General features: G+C 44.7%; 1 protein-coding gene and 1 long non-coding RNA gene across 3 annotated transcripts in view; one reads left to right on the top strand and one right to left on the bottom strand.

The window, feature by feature from the left end:
• RECK (reversion inducing cysteine rich protein with kazal motifs) overlaps positions 1-17,983 on the bottom strand; it is a 677,252-nt gene that overhangs the window by 4,551 nt on the left and 654,718 nt on the right. The gene's annotated exons all lie outside the window — the stretch shown is intronic.
• Positions 1-17,983, top strand: part of LOC141265375 (uncharacterized) — a 129,352-nt gene that overhangs the window by 87,978 nt on the left and 23,391 nt on the right. The gene's annotated exons all lie outside the window — the stretch shown is intronic.

Raw genomic sequence — 17,983 nt, 5'->3', positions numbered from 1 at the left:
GCATCGCTTTGGGGTAATAAAAGGATCAACTGACTTATCTTTTACAGGGCTACAGAGTCGTATTAATTGTTTGGGGAAGTAAAAGTTTCTGGCAGGTTCCCTTTAAGCTGTTTTGCTCAGGCAGACAGTCCTTTAACAGGCCTGACAGCAGGTAACATAGGTTTCTACGTCTGGTGTTAGATTTATAGAGCAGAGGAAACATTAAGACGTGCCCATTGTGGAAATTTATAACGACTGTTGTAAGTAACATGAGTTAGTGCATTATAGGGAATCAGTCACCAGGTTTTTGCCACCTAATCTGTAATAATGTAGAGACAGAAATCCTGATTCCAGTGATATGTCACTTACTGGGCTGCTTAGTGTAGTTTTGATAAAATCACTATTTTATCAGCAGGATATTATCACTGAAGGACTAGTAAACCTGCTGCCAGGTAGTCAAGCATATTCATGACCTCTATATAACCCAGCACCCATCACTGATTGGCAGCTGTGTACATGGGCAGAAAGCTGCCAATCAATGGTGTGGCCAGGGTTATACAGAGCTCCATATTCAGATGCCTGCTAGATCTGCAGTAGTGAAAACAGGGATTTTATCAAAATGACAGCAAACAGTCCAGTAAGTGACACATCACTATAATCAGGATCTCTGCCCCTTCATTATGCTGCTCTCAGATGGGACAGAAAACAGCAAAAACCTGGTGACAAATTCCCTTTAAGATTTGCAATACTCAGACAACATGTAAGATAGAGGTTTCATTGCGGAACTCATTTTAACACAGATATTGACAGAACCTTATAGGTACAGATGCGGATAGAGCTTTGTAGGTAAAAGGGATTATTCTGATCCATTGTTGTCATTTTTTTTTTACAAAAACTTTACGTTAAAGAACATCTGTCATCAGGTCAAAAGTGGACAGTTTTTATCTTATGTAAATCCCTCTGCTCCCTTGAGACCTAACTAGTTTTAATTTACTTTTAAATCCACAATATGGTTTCAACTATAGGCCTTTTTTAGTTTTTATTTACAGGGTAATAATGCAGAGCAGACTAAAGACACACCCTGAGAGAGTCCTGTCAGCCATGCCTTCTTGGTAAACACCATAACTTGAAAAAACACAAAATTTGTGCTTGGCTTAAGTTGGTATACATACTGCACATAAATGCATGTTTCACAATGGCCATGAATCAGAAAAAAACTACGAGAAGCAAAATGAACATAAACTATCCCAAACGGGTTCACCTAGCCGTGGTGGGATGGCTTTCATACTATTTTTGATCAAAAACAGTGTTACTAACAACCCTATTTTATTTAAATGCACTTTTGCTTTTTATTTATTTATTTACAGCAGGGTTTATGTTCATTTTGCTTCCTGTAGGTTTTTCAAACACCATAGCTATTAGCACTGCATTTTTGCCCATATTTCTGCAACTGTATGGTGGATATAACCCTTCGCCTCCTCAGACAATTTTCCTTTTTGCACTTTTGTTTTTTAATCCTCTTCTTCCTAAAGCCATAACTCTTTTATGTCTCTGTCAATTTAGCATCACGAGAACTTTTTTTTATTTTGAGACAAGTTGTAGTTATGAATGACACTTTACCATATAATGTACTGAAAAATGGGGAAAGTCGAAATGGGATGAAATGGTAAAACAAATGCTGTTCTGGAATTGTTTTTTGGGGTTTTGTTTTTACAGCATTGACGGTATGCTAAAAATGACCTGGGTAACTAAGATTAGGTAATACCAAACTTGCAGAATTTTTTTCTATTTAAGTGGTGAAAAAAAAAATCAGAAGTTGGGTTTAAAAAAATGTTCGTTTGTGTCACCATTTAAGGCCTCCTTCTTCACACATCAGTGTCTCCGGTACATGTGGTAACAGTTTGCACATTTACCGGAGACACACATGTTGACTCATTCAAATGAATGAGTCGGCACACGTGTCCATGTGTTTCCACGGATCATGTGTCCGTGGGCAAAACACGTTGACATGTGTTTTTTTCACACTGCACGGGCTGCAAAACGTTCCACACTGATGACATCCGTGTGTCATCAGTGTGACACGTACTGGCGCCTGGGAAACAGTGGTACAGTTTGCGCTGTTCCCCGGCGCCAGGTGCTGAATGCAGCTCACATCATTGTCACCTGCTCTCCCTGTGATCAGCGAGTTGCATTCAGCACTTGCAGTGTACATTTTGTGTAAAATAAACAATTACATTTAAAAAAAAAACAGTGTGGGCTCCCGCCGATTATTCATAATCAGCAGAGGAAAATCCGCTCGCTGGGGTCTGATATTACTAGCCAGGGAAAGGGACCATTAGCCCTAAATGTTCCCTGGCTATCAATAACATCATCTCACAGCTGTTTGATTAGCGTTTACTGCCTAGTTTACAGGGGGACCCCCCCAAAAAACTGTGTAGGATCCACCTATAAATAATAATCAGCAAAGGCTAAACATACAGCTGTGGGCTGATATTTATAGCCAGGGAAGGGGCCATTGATTTTGGCCCGCTCCGAGGCTAATAACATCAGCCCTCAGCAGCCCCAGCAATGGCGCATCAATAAGATGCGATAATTCTGGAGCTTAGTCTCGCTCTTCCCACTTGTCCTAGTGCTGTGGTAAGTGGAGTAATAGGGTTGGGATTGATGTCAGCTTTGTATTGCCCACTCACATTAAGCCCATGGGTTAGTAATGGAGAGGGGTCTAAAAGATACCCCCATTACTAACCCCATAGTCAGATTGTTAGTAAAAAAAAAAAAAACACAGAATAAAGTCCTTTATTTGAAATAATAACAAAGACTCCTCATTTAATCTGAAAAATTAAAAATAAAAAAGTAAACTTATACTTACCTGTCCAACGAGAAGATAATATGGAAAACCCTAGGTCTCATGTCATAATCCATCTCTGGGACATATGGAATTCATGGCTGAGCGGTGGCAAGATGTGACCACTCAGTCATGAATTCAGGAAGACACTGAGCAGCCACGGGATGCTGTGACCTCACTGAGCTCACCACAAGCACCGTGAGAATTTTCTCATGGTGAACTGCGGTGAACTCACACTGAGCTCACTGCAAGCAATGTGAGAATTTTCACATAGTGGACCCTGCGTCAATTTTTTTCTGGGGTCCACCTGTAAGCTAGCCAGTAAATGCTAATCAAACAACTGTGAGCCGTTATTAATAGCCAGGGAACAATTAGGGCCAATGGCCCCTTTTCATGGCTAGTAATATCAGCCCCCAGCGGGCAGCTTTCCTTTTGCTGGTTATGAATAATTGATGGGAGCCCACGCTGTTTTTTTTATTTAATTCTTTATTTTAAGTAACATAAAAAAAAACATTGAAATTTTTTTTTAGGCGAAAATGATGGGAGTTGTAGTCATCACCCACAGTGTATGTATTGTATAAAATAAAGAGTTAACTGGATTGAAAATATATATAATTCAAGGTCATCAAAATCCAAACATCAAAAAAGAAACATTAAAATGTACAATATTTATGACATATCTTTAAAAAGTGACTCACAAAAGGACAAGCAGAGAGACAAAAAAAAAAGAGATAAACCCTGACAAGCCATAGGTAGCTTCATGTTGGATGAAGCAATTGTTTAAGTCCATTTAAATAAGTGTTGGAAATTTATTTTGCCTCTATCAGCATATTATGTTATATATGAGATATGTATCTACTAATGACAAGGAATTGATTGTTTATTGAATACCCTACATGAACTTGATTGTTGTGACTGTCTCTTTACCATACAATAGGGAGCAATAGGGTTTGCTACAGACAGCCATCAAGGAGCGGGGGACGCTAATTGTAGCAATATATAGGGTGTCAACCTCCGTTGACAAGAGGGTAGGGCTACCTAGGGCTTGTCAGGGTTTCTCTCTTTTTTTGTTTTTTTTTGTGTCTATGTTTGTCCTTTTGTGAGTCACTTTTTAACGATATCTAATAACTATTGTACATTTTAGTGGGTCGTTTTTGATGTTGTTGGGATTTTGATGACCTTGAATTATATATATTTTCACTCCTGTTAATTCTTTATTTTATACAATTTGTACACTGTGAGTGATTACTACAACTCCCATCATTTTCGCCTTGACAATGATGAGATGCCTTCAGCTGCGCCTGAGAACAGTATGAAGTGTGCCGGTTTTTCTCAAGCGCCAGTACATCTGATAATGATGCAGCACACGGTTGCCACACATGGACATGGATATCTCCGGTACTGTTTTTTCCAGTACCGGAAATATCAGGAAGTGTAAAAGCGCCCCAATGCTAATCTGATGTACATGCAGTACTGTGCAAACTTTTAGGCAGGTGTGGAAGAAATGCTGCAAATTGTTACATTTTATAAATTAACAAAATGCAAAGTGAATAAATAAAAGAGAAATGTAAACCATATCAATAGTTGGTGTCACCACTCTTTTGCCTTCAAACCAGCATCAAGCATCAATTCTAGGTATGATTCCACACTATTTTTTATTGAAAATGTATAAGGTGGCGCTGGCCAGTAGCTCTGGGCAAGGTACTCATCTCTTTTGCCCCAGCACGTTACATGAAGTTGGGCGTCTTGGCTGGGTGTGTGGACTTGTGCTTTGGGGGAGCTACCCCTTGCAGGCCGCATGTAACCCATGACATTGGTTTGCCAGGACCAGATGTTTGACAGTTCAATGAGGGAGACCATCAGTCGAAAATTAACTTTTTACTTATGATAACTTGGAGGGGATTATGTATAGTAGATAGCAGGCAAACAACTCTATGAACATTTCCTTTACAATATTGAGCAGTTTCCACACAATTTCAATTCCTTCCTCTTTACTCACTTATCATCTATCTTCAAGGTTCCTTTCTACTTCACCACAGCCCAGCTCAGTACTACAGTCCAGTTAGCAAGAGTTCTATTCTCAACCCGCGGTTCCGTTTTCTTTCCCCTCTAGGGAACTATATTGCCAGTACTCATCTTCTCTGTCTCTGATATTCTGGAACTCCCACCTGGGGCACTCTTCATGTTATGTACTCTCTCCCGTTACCTCTGTGAGTTATAAACTCTAGGCCGCACTGCTAGGCGTTCTAACCCAGGACCTATCTCGGATCGATCACTCTGTTCTTTCGGTCACTTCTCTCTCCTGCTCTCCGTTAGGATCTCGCTGTCCTCAGGCTGTGTCTCCTCCCTCGTTATGGACACCCACGTCATGTGGCACTGCTCACATCAAAACTTAGGCCTTCTTTCTAAGCACTCTGGGCCCTTTCTAACGTTCTGACGGGAACTGTCTTTTACCTTCATCTTAGCCCCTCTCACTCTGGGCTAGTTCCAACCATTTAAGGGGTTGTGGTTAGTGTTGAGCCACCCCCGTAGTGTTCGAGTTGGGTTCGGTTCGTCGAACACCCGTGTGTTCGCCGAACTGTTCGTCGAACTGTTCGTCGAACACCTTCGAACACCGTTAAAACCAATGGCAGGCAAACAAAAACACATAGAAACACATAGAAAACACCTTCAAAGGTGTGCAAAAGCTGAAAAACTGCTCAGAAGACACAACTAACACATGGAAAAGTGACAAGTACATATAGTCATGCGAAAAGAAAAGAGGTAGAGGAGTAAAAGGAGGGGGAGACACAGATATAGGCATGTCATGCCCTTCTAAAATCCAAAAAGTGAGAAGCCGACACGTTCAGTCCGCTCCTGCCCGTGCCACCTCCGTGTCGCTGGGTTTGTGCCAGAGCCGCGGTCAACCCTGACGGCCAGCCCCCCTCTCCCAATACTGGTGCCTGTCCGCTGGTGGGTCGAGCGAGCCCCCCTGTGGTGGAGGCAGCTCTAAGCTTTTTAATTTAAATTGTCTCTCTAATTTGAATAAATACACTTTAAATCCATTTACAAGGATCTATTGGAGGGCAAGTCTCATGCCAGCAGCCGCGTAATTCCAGCTCCAGTAGCGTCCACTAAAGCTGCTGCAGTTAAAAAGCTTTTATAAGGATCGAGCTCGGCTGTCCACCGCAAGGCAGCCTACTGCCAGTCCGAGCCCCTATGCCTTGGGGTGCCTCCTGATGCTCTTCATTGAGTATCCCGGGGTCCCGAAGCATTTCCTTTGAAAAAATGAAGTGTCCAAACTACAGGTGGTGTAGCTTGCTTAACAGCCGGGATAATCCGCTGACTAGCAGACACTGCTACTAGGCACAAAGTATTTCCTGGGCTAGATGCAGTTAAAAATTTGTAATTAGATACTCTCGTTGGATGCTGAGAAAGCATTCCATAGAGTCTCCTGGCACGCCATATATGATTCTCTTAAAAAGCTTGGAGTAGGGGTCTAGGGGACCCTTTTATAGCCAAAATCACGGCCCTGTATCGCAATACGTCACCTAGGCTGAAGATAAATGGAACTGTAGCACCCTGAGGGCTCGGTTGCTACAGAGGTATTGCACCTCACCCAGAGGTGTGATATCTCACTCTCAGGTAAGGATGTAGTGTGGATCAGGACCCGACACCTGCATGCATTACACCACATTGCCGTGGGGCAGGGCGACCAATATGCCCCTGAGATGGGCACGACAGTCCCTGTCCCTGGCTGGAGTGGGGGGAGGGAACACTGAGGAAGGGGAACCCTGTAGTGCAGGAGCAGGGAGGAAGCAGTTCCTGGGTGCATTGAGAAGGGAGTATAAAAGGTGGGCACCATCTTAGTTCAGTGCAGAGAAGTCTGAGCAGAAGTGGCAGGGAGCAGGGGCTCTGCATGAGCTCTGCTCCGGAGGCGGGCCTAGTAACAGAGGCCCAGGCCTGGAAGAGGGAGAAGGAAGGAAGAGGAGCGGAGAAGGCTCCAGGAACGAGGAACAAAGGGATCTCAGGGGTGCGGACGGGCGAGTCACCACCGCACGCCCGAATCCACCTGCGTGGAGGGGTCAGGCCAAAGGGGGAGACCGGTCCCCGAAACTAGTGGAGGCAGGAAACGACCCTCAGCTAGAAACAGGAGGCTGTGACATTTTATGTGGCGCAGCCCCTCGCTACACCCGCTAGGAAGGCACCACATAGGGTCAGGGAAACTGGCGCCAAGTTTACCAAGAGGAGGCCCGAGGCAGCCGGACAGAAGGGTTGGTAAGAAAGGCCAGACAAAGGACACACAAAGGGGGTCCTGTGAAGCACTCCAAAGTTATCTGGGAGTTGTCTGAGCCCCTCACCTGGTGAGCACAGTACGACGTGGGCAGCCGTTACCTGCAGACGTGGTCTGGATAATAAGAACTGTGAGTAAAGGCCCTGGACTGCATCACTGACTCCGTGTCATTACTGCTGCTGCCCTGCACCATCACCCCCATCCTCCGCATACACTGCCCTGAGGCTATACTCCTCCCGTGGGGAGTTATGCTACACTCTGCTGCACCCACAACACCAGCCTCAGCGGTCTGCCCTGGAGCGGCGGTTCACTCTGACCGCAATCCACGGGTGGCGTAGTCGGACATTTAAACATCAAAACCACATAAATAGTTCCGCCACTGGTTTGACCGCCCTGAGCCACGGAACCGGGTTGCCGCCACGGAGACTACAACCACCAGCATCCACCAAAAAGGGTCCGGCTCCGGGTGTCCCAAGGCCCAGGGGGCGCGTCAGAACATTTTCATCACCTTTCACAATCACCAATGGGACAAGGCAGGGATGTTCTCTGTCCCCTCTCTTATACATCCTAGTGACGGAGCACCTGCTCTCATCAATTCGCCATAACCCCAATATTAGGTGGATTGAGGTGGGAGGCACCGAGTACAAGTGCTCTCTATTTGCTGATGATGTCCTAGTATATATCACTCAATCACATATATCCATCCATGCTGTTATGGCTGAAATAGATCACTTTGTTACATGGTCAAATTTTAAAATCAATGCAGCGAAGTCTGAGGCCCTCGAGGTCTCCCTCCCCAAATCCATATAGGATTCCATCCAGTCCAACTTTCCCTTTGCCTGGCCCTCACAGGGTATCAAATACTTAGGAATTCCTATTCATAGAGACCTCTCCCATCTATGTTATCTTAATTTTGGGCCCTTTATTGAACAACTCCATACAGACCAGGGTTGGGAAGTTAGAACTGTAAGATTCACTACGTGAACCACTGGTGTTTTGTGGAAAAGCACATGTACACTGTGTTCCAAATTATTATGCAAAAAGTGTTTAGGAGTGATAAGGGAAGAATTTGTTTGTTTGTCAGTTAAACTCATTGATGGTGATGTGTGTCAGGGCTCTTTATATCACTGTAAGCAATTGCAGACACCTGTGCTAATTAGTTTGGCAGGTGTGTCCAATGAAAGGCAAGACTACTTAAGAAGGCTGTCTCACATTATTAAGCAGCCTACATTTTCTTCCAAAATGGGAAAGAAAAAGGATGTGTCGGCTGCTGAGAAGCAACAAATTGTGGAGTGTTTAGGTCAAGGCATGACTACAATCAACATTGTGCGATGATCAGGATGAAGTGTCTTGGCAATCAAGAAGTATGTAGCTGATTCACAGTACACACGTGTGCGTGCTGATAAGGGCAAATTGAGGACTCTTTCCTAAAGGCAATTACGTCAGGTTGAAAGAGCAGCGGCAAAAAAGCCTTGTCATAGCAGCAGACAAGTTTTTGAAGCTGCTTGTGCCTCCAACGTCCCCCGAACAACAAGATGCAGGGTCCTTCAGAGGTTTGCAGCTGTGCATACGCCATCCTGTCGACCTCCTCTATCCACTTCACACAAGCAGAAACGGCTCCAGTGGGCCAAACATTACATGAAGACTGATTTCAAAACTGTTTTGTTCACGGATGAGTGCCGTGCAGCGCTCGATGGTCCAGATGGATGGAGTGGAGGATGGCTGGTTGATGGACACCCCACGCAAACACGGCTACAGCGCCAACAAGGAGGAGGTGGAGTAATGTTTTGGGCTGGAATCATGGGGAGAGAGATTGTCGGCCCCTTTAGGATCCCTGAAGGGCTAAAGATGAACTCCATAATGTATGTGGATTTTCTCAAACAGCACTTCCTGCCATGGTTCAAGAAGAAGAACCGTGTATTTCACAGCAAGATCATTTTTCTGCATGATAGTGCACCATCTCATGCTGCACATAAAACATCTGCATCTCTGGCTGATATGGGCATAAAAGGGGACAAACTTATGGTGTGACCCCCATGCTCCCCTGACCTCTACCCCATTCAGAACCTTTGGAGCATCATTAAAAGGAGTGTCTATGATGGCGGGAGGCAGTTCACATCTATGCAACAGCTCTGGGAGGGTATTCTGTCCTCATGCAAAACAATTGAAGCAGAAACCATCCAAAACCTGACAAATTCAATGGACGAGAGAGTTCAGAAGCTCCTTTCGAACAAGGGGTCCTATGTGAAAATGTAACATCACCTAGAATAAAGTTTTGAGTTGAAAACTGTTTGATTTCAGTTTCTAACAAGCTGCTAATGCTTATAATTTCAAAAATGACCATTTTTTTGGTCTTTATTAAAATGAAAAGGTTGATCGAAAAGTTTGGGGGATCTAAGAGTGTGGCAACCCAGTAGTCATGATTACTTCGAATTCTGACAATATGAGGGTCATGCTGCAGGTAGTGCAGCAAGAAGGCACTTATGTGTCTTGCGCATCTCGGAGCCCCAAAATTATTTTCCGGGCTAGATGCAGCTAAAAATTATTATTAATTTTAAATCTGGTGAAGCTTTAGTATAGATGGCCTAATAGGATCAGTGCTGCACACTGCTACAAAGCCCAAATTATTTTCCAGTCAAGATACAGATAAACATGATTAGTAATTTTAAATCTGGTGGAGCTTATTATAGATGGCCTAATAGAATCAGTGCTGCACACTGCTACAAAGCCCAAATTATTTTCCAGCCAAGATACAGATAAACATGATTAGTAATTTGAAAGTTTAAAACGGTTGGTAGGGTGATTTTAACCAATCATCAAGCTTTTACTCTCCCCAGGATGACACAGGGGTAGAAAAGTCGTTTCGGATCCATGATTTGTTCATCTTTATGAACGTGAGTCTGTCTCCATTATCAGTGGAGAGCCGCGTGCGCTTATCTGTCAGCACACCACCAGCAGCGCTGAACACACGTTCAGACAGAACGCTGGCTGCGGGGCATGACAAGATCTCCAAGGCGTAAGTGGCTAGCTCCGGCCATTTATCCAGATTGGAAGCCCAAAAAGAGCAAGGGTCCAGTGACACAGTCGTGGCTTCAATGTTTACTTGGAGATACTCCTGTACCATCGTCTCTAGGCGTTGACTATGTGTCAGACTTCTTGTCTCCTGTGGCCTTGCAAAGGATGGGCTAAAAAAGTGGTGAAATGATTCCGCAAAATTGATGTTACCAGCAGATACTGTGGTTCTGTTACGGTTTGAGTGCTGAACACTTGACGGTCCCACGGTTGGCAAGTTGGAACTGTGAGATTCACTACGTGCACCACTGGTATTTTGTGGAAAAGCACATGTAAGATTCTGCAACAGTCTCTGCTGATACTCCTGCATGCGTGCATCCCTTTCTATGGCAGGAATAATTTCTGCAAATTTACTTTTGTACCGGGGATCTAACAGTGTGGCAACCCAGTAGTCAAGATTATTTCTAATTCTCACAATTCGAGGGTCATGTTGCAGGTAGTGCAGCAAGAAGGCACTCATGTGTGTTGCGCATCCAGGAGCACCAAGTCCCTGTTGTGTTGGTGGCGAGGTAACAATCATGCTTCCTTCCTCTGTCCTCTCCCCCCAACCTCGCACAACAGAAATGTGATCAAGGTCTCCCTCATCTGATGAGTCTTCCATCAGTTCGTCCTCCACTTCTTCCTGGGCTCCTGCACCTTCCTCACTAGTTTGGCTGCTACCATGCGCCCTGGTAAAACCATCTCCCCCACCCTCACATGCCTGCCGCCTTGGTGCTGCCGACAGTCTGGACCTTGCAGATGTTAGCCCTTCCGCATACAACTCCTCCTCCTCTACTTCCTCCACCTCCTCTTGTGCCACCACCTGACTCCGAATTCTGTTTAACATGTGCTCCAGCATGTAAATCACCGGAATAGTCATGCTGATAATGGCATCGTCAGCACTAAACATCTTCGTCGCCATTTCAAAACTGTGCAGAAGGGTGCATAGGTCCCTGATCTGAGACCACTCCTCCAGCGTGATTTGCCCCACCTCTGGATCTCGTTGGCCCAGGCTATACGTCAGAACGTATTGCACCAGGGCTTGTCGGTGCTGCCACAGTCGCTGCAACATGTGCAGAGTTGAATTCCACCGGGTAGGCACATCGCATTTTAGCCGGTGAAGTGGCAGGCCCAACGACTTCTGTAGAGATGTAAGTCGCTGAGCTGCGGGATGCGAACGGCGAAAGTGAGCACACAGCGACCGTGCCCTCTGCAGAAGGCCATCTAGTCTGGGATAGTGGGCTAAAAATTGCTGGACAACCAGGTTCAACACGTGAGCCATACAAGGCACGTGTGTGACATTGCCCCGGCGAAGGGCCGCACCCAGGTTTGCAGCATTGTCGCACACGGCCTTCCCTGGTTTCAGGTCCAGTGGAGACAACCATTCATGAAATTGGTTCTCCAGAGCTGACCACAACTCCTCAGCTGTGTGACTCACATTTCCCAGACATTTCAATGTAAAAACCGCCTGATGACGTTGAGCCCTACTGCCAGCATAGTAAGGAGGTGTGCAGGATCCCTTCTGCGCAGTTAGAAAGCTTGTGGCATGACCAGACAGGCTTTGGGTGCAGGTGGAAGACCGAGAGGAGGTTGAGGAGGCAGAAGCAGTGGAGGAACTTTGACATAAAGAGGATTGACGCACAACTCGTGGGGACGGCAAGACTTGGACAGCAGCCCCTTGTCCTGCTGTCACCATAGTTACCCAGTGCCCAGTCAGCGACATGTAACGCCCCTGTCCATGCCTACTCGTCCAAGTGTCTGTGGTGAAATGCACCCTGTCACACACAGAGTTTCTCAAAGAAGCGGTGATGTTGTGTGCGACATGCTGGTGGAGCGCAGGCACACCTTTCTTTGAGAAGTAGTGCCGACTGGGAATCTGGTACTGGGGCACTGCGACGGACATAAGGTCTCGAAAATCCTCTGTGTCCACCAGGCGGAAAGGCAGCATTTCTTAAGCCAAGAACTTGCAGATGGTGAAATTCAACCTCTTAGCTTTCTCATGGCTAGGAGGAAATGGTCTTTTACTTGTCCACATCTGAGGGACCGAGGGCTGGCTATTGTGCTTAGACAGGGTTGATAAGGGTGTCCCCGGCAAACTGCCCGTCTGTGAGGAAGATGCAGGCAGACATGTTAGGTTGCCTTGATCCAAAGGTGGTGCTATCGATGTCGGACAGCGCTCAACACCAGCTGGTGTTACCACCTCCAAAGAAAATGACCTGCCAATCACGCTGGCTGTTGCGGGTAAAGAGGTGGCAGGTCTGCGCCCCAAAACAGGTGTGACTGCTGTCCCCCCAGTCACAGAGGATGAAGAGGCCGCGGATGCACAAGATATGGCAGACGGTGGTTGGCCCGGCCAGCTAGGCCGCATTGTAGCACACTGAGCTTCTCACTGCAACTTATGCTTCATGTCCATGTGCCGGTTCATGCATGAAGTACTCAAACTATGTATTTTTTGGCCTCTACTTAGCTTTTGCTGACAAATGTTACAGATAACACGAGTTGGGTCATCTTTATCGATCTGAAAAAATGCCCAGGCTATGCAAGGCTTAGCACCCATGCGACCTGAAGAGCCACCACGACTTGTGGTGAGAGGCAGAGTTGTGTTTGAGGATGCAGTTGTTGACGTGCTTCCAGTACTACGTCTCTGTCCAGGAAGGCGCAACCTGACCTCGTCGTCACTAGCATCTTCCTCCACCTCCTCTGCTGACCTCATCTCTTGGCTGACTGTGGGTTGACAGTAAGTGGGATCTCCAACCTCATCATCATCACCCTGTGCGTTATCACACCCGTTGTCCTCAGAGCCAACCTGTTCCTGCCCTGACAAAAAACTAAAGTTGTCGCTCCAATCAGGTATTTGAGTCTTATCATAGTCTTCCTCATTGTCTCCACCAACAGGAGTTACAGTTTGGGAATGAGGGTCTACATTATGGTCAGAACCTTCTGCGTCTGGTCCTGGATCCGACTCATAAAGATTCTGGGCATCAGTGCAGATCATTTCCTCGTCTGGATTCACAGAAGCGCTGGAGTCGACCTCTGATTCCCAGGCTATAGTATGAGTAAACAGCTCTGCAGACTCAACCATCTGTTCTACCTCATACTCAGACGGGCAGCTGGAGATTTGGGAGCTGTGAGGAAGCAAGTGCGATTGGGGTGACACCTTTGAGGACTGGAGTATTTGTGATGTTGAAGTTGATGTGGAGGAGAGCCCACTTAAAGGAGCACTTGATATCCGTTGAAGCACCTGCTGTTTTTGTGCCTCATCTGGAATTTGTAGCGATTGGCGTGGCCGTAAGAAAGGGATCTTATCACAATGTCCGCTAAAAGAAGTAGACATTTTAGTTTGGCTGGAAGATGGTCTTTCTTCTGCAGATGTTACTGTTGCTTTAACACCTACCCCACGGACACAACCTTTTTTCCCCTTCCCAACACGCCTATTCCCCTTTCCACCAGCAGCAGGCCTTTTTCCACTCATTTTGGTGGTTAACTAATTAACAGCTCTGGAGTTGTTTGCACAAAAAAACAATGGATGGGAACCGAGCAGAGCTGAGTGGCCAAACTGTGGTATTAGGCCAAAATTATTGGCTGGGTTAGATGCAGAAAAAAATTATATTCAATTTGCAACCTGATGGAGGTCAGTATAGATGGACTAATAGAGAAAGTCCCACACACTGCTAGAAGGCCAAATATTTTTTCAGAGCTAGATGCAGAAAAAAATATATTCAGTTTGCAACCTGATGGAGGTCTGTATAGATGGATTAATAGAACAAGTCCCACACACAGCTAGAAGCCCAATATTTTTTCAGAGGTAGATGCAGAAAAAAATATATTCAGTTTGCAACCTGATGGAGGTCAGTATAGATGGACTAATACAACAAGTCCCACACACAGCTAGAAGCCCAATATTTTTTCAGAGGTAGATGCAGAAAAAAATATATTCAGTTTGCAACCTGATGGAGGTCTGTATAGATGGACTAATACAACAAGTCCCACACACAGCTAGAAGCCCAATATTTTTTCAGAGGTAGATGCAGAAAAAAATATATTCAGTTTGCAACCTGATGGAGGTCAGTATAGATGGACTAATACAACAAGTCCCACACACAGCTAGAAGCCCAATATTTTTTCAGAGGTAGATGCAGAAAAAAATATATTCAGTTTGCAACCTGATGGAGGTCTGTATAGATGGATTAATAGAACAAGTCCCACACACAGCTAGAAGCCCAATATTTTTTCAGAGGTAGATGAAGAAAAAAATATATGCAGTTTGCAACCTGATGGAGGTCAGTATAGATGGACTAATACAACAAGTCCCACACACAGCTAGAAGCCCAATATTTTTTCAGAGCTAGATGCAGAAAAAAATTATATTCAATTTGCAACCTGATGGAGGTCAGTATAGATGGACTAATAGAATGATGCTATGCCCAAAAGATTTTACTTCACTAGGTGCAGTAAAAAAATTGGTATTCTATACACAGGTGGTATATCTTGCAACACAGATAGGCTACTCCACTGACTAACACACTCTGCAATAGGCCAAAAAGGATTAGCTTTGCTAGATTCAGCCAAATGCTGTGAAAAAAACTTGCACAGCACTGGCACAGACCTGCCTGGCAAAAACTGATAGGAACTGATGTAACCTAGTCCTGAAAAGGACTCCAATTACATTTAGTCTTTACTCCCACAATCTATCTATTTAAGAGCACAGACCTGCCTGATAAGTCGTAGGAAATGCTGTAACCTAGTCCTTAAAAGGACTGCAATCACAACTATTCCCTACTCCCAAGCTATCTGTAGATTTGTGCGAAAATTGGCTTGAAATTAACAAGGTATAGCGCACACAGCAACAGCGGTGCCGTCTAACACGCAGCTGCAGCAGTGAGAAAATGGTGGCGACGGGGAAAATGGCTTGGTCTTATAGGGCAAGGACATGTGACATACACTGCCAATGACACATGCCCTTGCTTGTGTGAAAAAAAGCACTTCGCTCCGTGTGTGCGCTGCTGATAGGCTGACAGATTGCACCTCCCCACTGTAAATGCAGGAAAGAGAAAAAAAAAATGGAGATCTTCATTGTTCCTGCAGAGATCCATCCCCTGCCCCTCCCCCCACCCCGCTGTACACTCAAACTGCGTATTAACATTAATTTTCATCATTACTGAGAAAAAATCCAGTTAAGATTTTGGTGCACGAACAGTTATCGAACATAACCTCGAACAGCCGAATTTTTCTCAAATTGTTCGTGTTCGCCGAACGGCTCGAACACCGCCCAAAACAGCTCAAATTTGAGATTGGCGAACAGTTCGAGTAGAACAACGCTCATCTCTAGTTGTGGTACGAACAAAAGTATATTTTAATTAATAAATCTTGGAATAATAAGTTCCACAATTGGATGTTTTTAAATAAAATGTTCCTGTGCTGAGATAATTTTATAAATGTGCGCCTGCTGTGTACCTGTGTAATGGCTGTGTCTGACCGTGCAGGAACATGGTCTGATCATACCACATCTCCTGGGCAGGGGAGGAAACAAAAGAGAATATACAGACAAGACAGCCGGGGATCGCAGCTGATTCTTTGTGAGTAAAACATTTCACTGCCTGTTTTAAAAAATATTTTACCTCAAAGAAAGAATTGGCTGCAATCCCCTGTTGTAATGTCTGTATAGCCTTTTGCTTCTTCCCCTGGCCAGGAGCTGTGGTATATCCGACCATGTTACTGCACAATCGGACACAGTCAGGCACATTTATAAGATAATCTCGGGAAAGGGGAGGAGTCCTGAGGAGATAATTTGCATATTCCCACTGCATTTTGGGATAAGTGAAGAGTCTCCGCGAGCTCAAAGAACACTGGATTTTGGCCCTTGGAGCTTAAAGGAGAACATCGGTAAAAAGCGCGACGAAGTTTGGAGCGTTTTTCACTGTTTTCAGAACATTAACAAATAAGAACATGGAAGAGTCCAGGAGTCATTTGGTGAACTGCATATCCTGCTATATGTTCACAGACTTGCCAGTGGAAAAGCCAAACTTCACATGCCAGAAATGCAAGCTTGTGTCCCTGTTGGAGGAAAAGTGGCAGAAATCTAGAAGAGAGGTTAACTACCTTGAAAATCATTAAGGAAGGTGAAGAGTTCTTAGACAGAGCAGAATTATCTCTTCATGATACAGAAAGAGAAGAAATTCGAACTGCACCTGATGAAACAGAGGAATGGAAGCATGTGACCCAGAGAAGCAGGAGGATCGAGAGGCAGTCAGCACCAGTACTGCTCAGGAATATAGATAAGACTTTGCCCACAATGAATAACCTTGTAAGCCCTCAGAATCCTCCTGGATGGAGAAAGAAAAATGTTGTGAAGAAAAAACAGAGAGTGGTGGTCATGGGGGATTCCCTGTTGAGAGGAACAGAGGCAGCTATCTGCAGACCAGACATAATCTCAAGAGAAATGTGCTGTCTTCCAGGTGCAAAAATTAAAGATGTGTATGACAGGATATCAAGACTTCAGACCTACAGATCACTACCCATTCCTGCTAATACATGTGGGGATAAATGACACCGCAAGAAAGGACCTGGAAACCATCTGCAGTGACTTTGAAAACTTAGGCAAGAAAGTGAAAGAATTGGGAGCGCAGGTGGTCTTCTCATCCATCCTCACAGTGGATGGCCATGGAACAATGAGGTGGAATAAGATTCTACAGGTGAACAACTGGCTACGTCGATGGTGCCGTCAACAAGGATTTGGATTTCTGGATCACGGAATGAATTACCTATATGATGAACTACTCGCTAGCGATGGGGTGCACCTTACGAAGACTGGAAAACGTGTATTTGGAAGTCACCTTGCTACACTCATCAGGAGAGCTTTAAACTAGAACAATGTGGGAAGGGAAGCAAAAGGCCAGAAAAAGCTATACAGCTGACAAATACTATTGAGATCTCTGCTATTGGAAGAGGAAAGAAAGAACAAAGACAAAAAAATCTAAATAATAAAAATATGGGAGGAAGAGAAGCCAATCACAAACTAAAATGTTTTTATACAAATGCACAAAGCATGGGCAACAAACAAGGAGAATTGGAACTACTAACGCAGAAAAAGGAATATGATGTCATTGGAATCACTGAAACTTGGTGGGACGATACAAATGATTGGAATACAAGGCTAAAAGGATTCAACTTATTTGCAAGAAACAGACTTGATAAACGAGGAGGAGGTGTCGCTTTGTATGTTAGAAAAGCATATATCTGCACAGAGATTGAAGCTTCAGAGACTGGGAGTTCTGTGGAAACTGTTTGGGTAAGAATACAAGGAGAGAACAATAGAAAGGACACCATTGTAGGCATGTACTACAGGCCACCTGGGCAAACTGAAGATATGGATGAACTCTTTATGTATCAAATGACCAAGTTCTCCAAAAAATATGACGTAGTGGTCATGGGAGTTTTCAGCTATACAGACATTTGTTGGGAATCTCTCTCAAGTAAAACTAACAGGTCAAGCCAATTCTTATCCTCTCTTGCTGACAACTTTATCTTCCAAAAGGTAGGGGAAAAAACAAGGGGATCTGCTACTTCGGATCTAATCCTTATAAACAAGGAGGAAATGGTTGAGGAGGTAAAAGTGGCAGGGACCCTAGGAGGCAGCGATCATGCTATTATAGAATTTTGGATAACTAGAGGAGGAAGACATGTGAAGACTCAAACTTCAAGGTTAGATTTCAGAAAGGCAGATTTTAAGAGACTCAGAAAGAATAGGAGGGATCCAATGGCAGGATGTCCTTAAGGACAAAAATGTCCAGGAAGGGTGGGAGATTTTTTAAAATGAGATTCTCAAAGTACAAACC

Source organism: Phyllobates terribilis, unplaced genomic scaffold, assembly GCF_046119375.1.
Source record: "Phyllobates terribilis strain yellow unplaced genomic scaffold, ASM4611937v1 Scaffold_4__5_contigs__length_816908805, whole genome shotgun sequence".
NCBI lineage: Eukaryota > Metazoa > Chordata > Amphibia > Anura > Dendrobatidae > Phyllobates > Phyllobates terribilis.
Note: the sequence above shows the minus strand (reverse complement) of the source record. Positions and strands in the feature narration are given on the sequence as shown.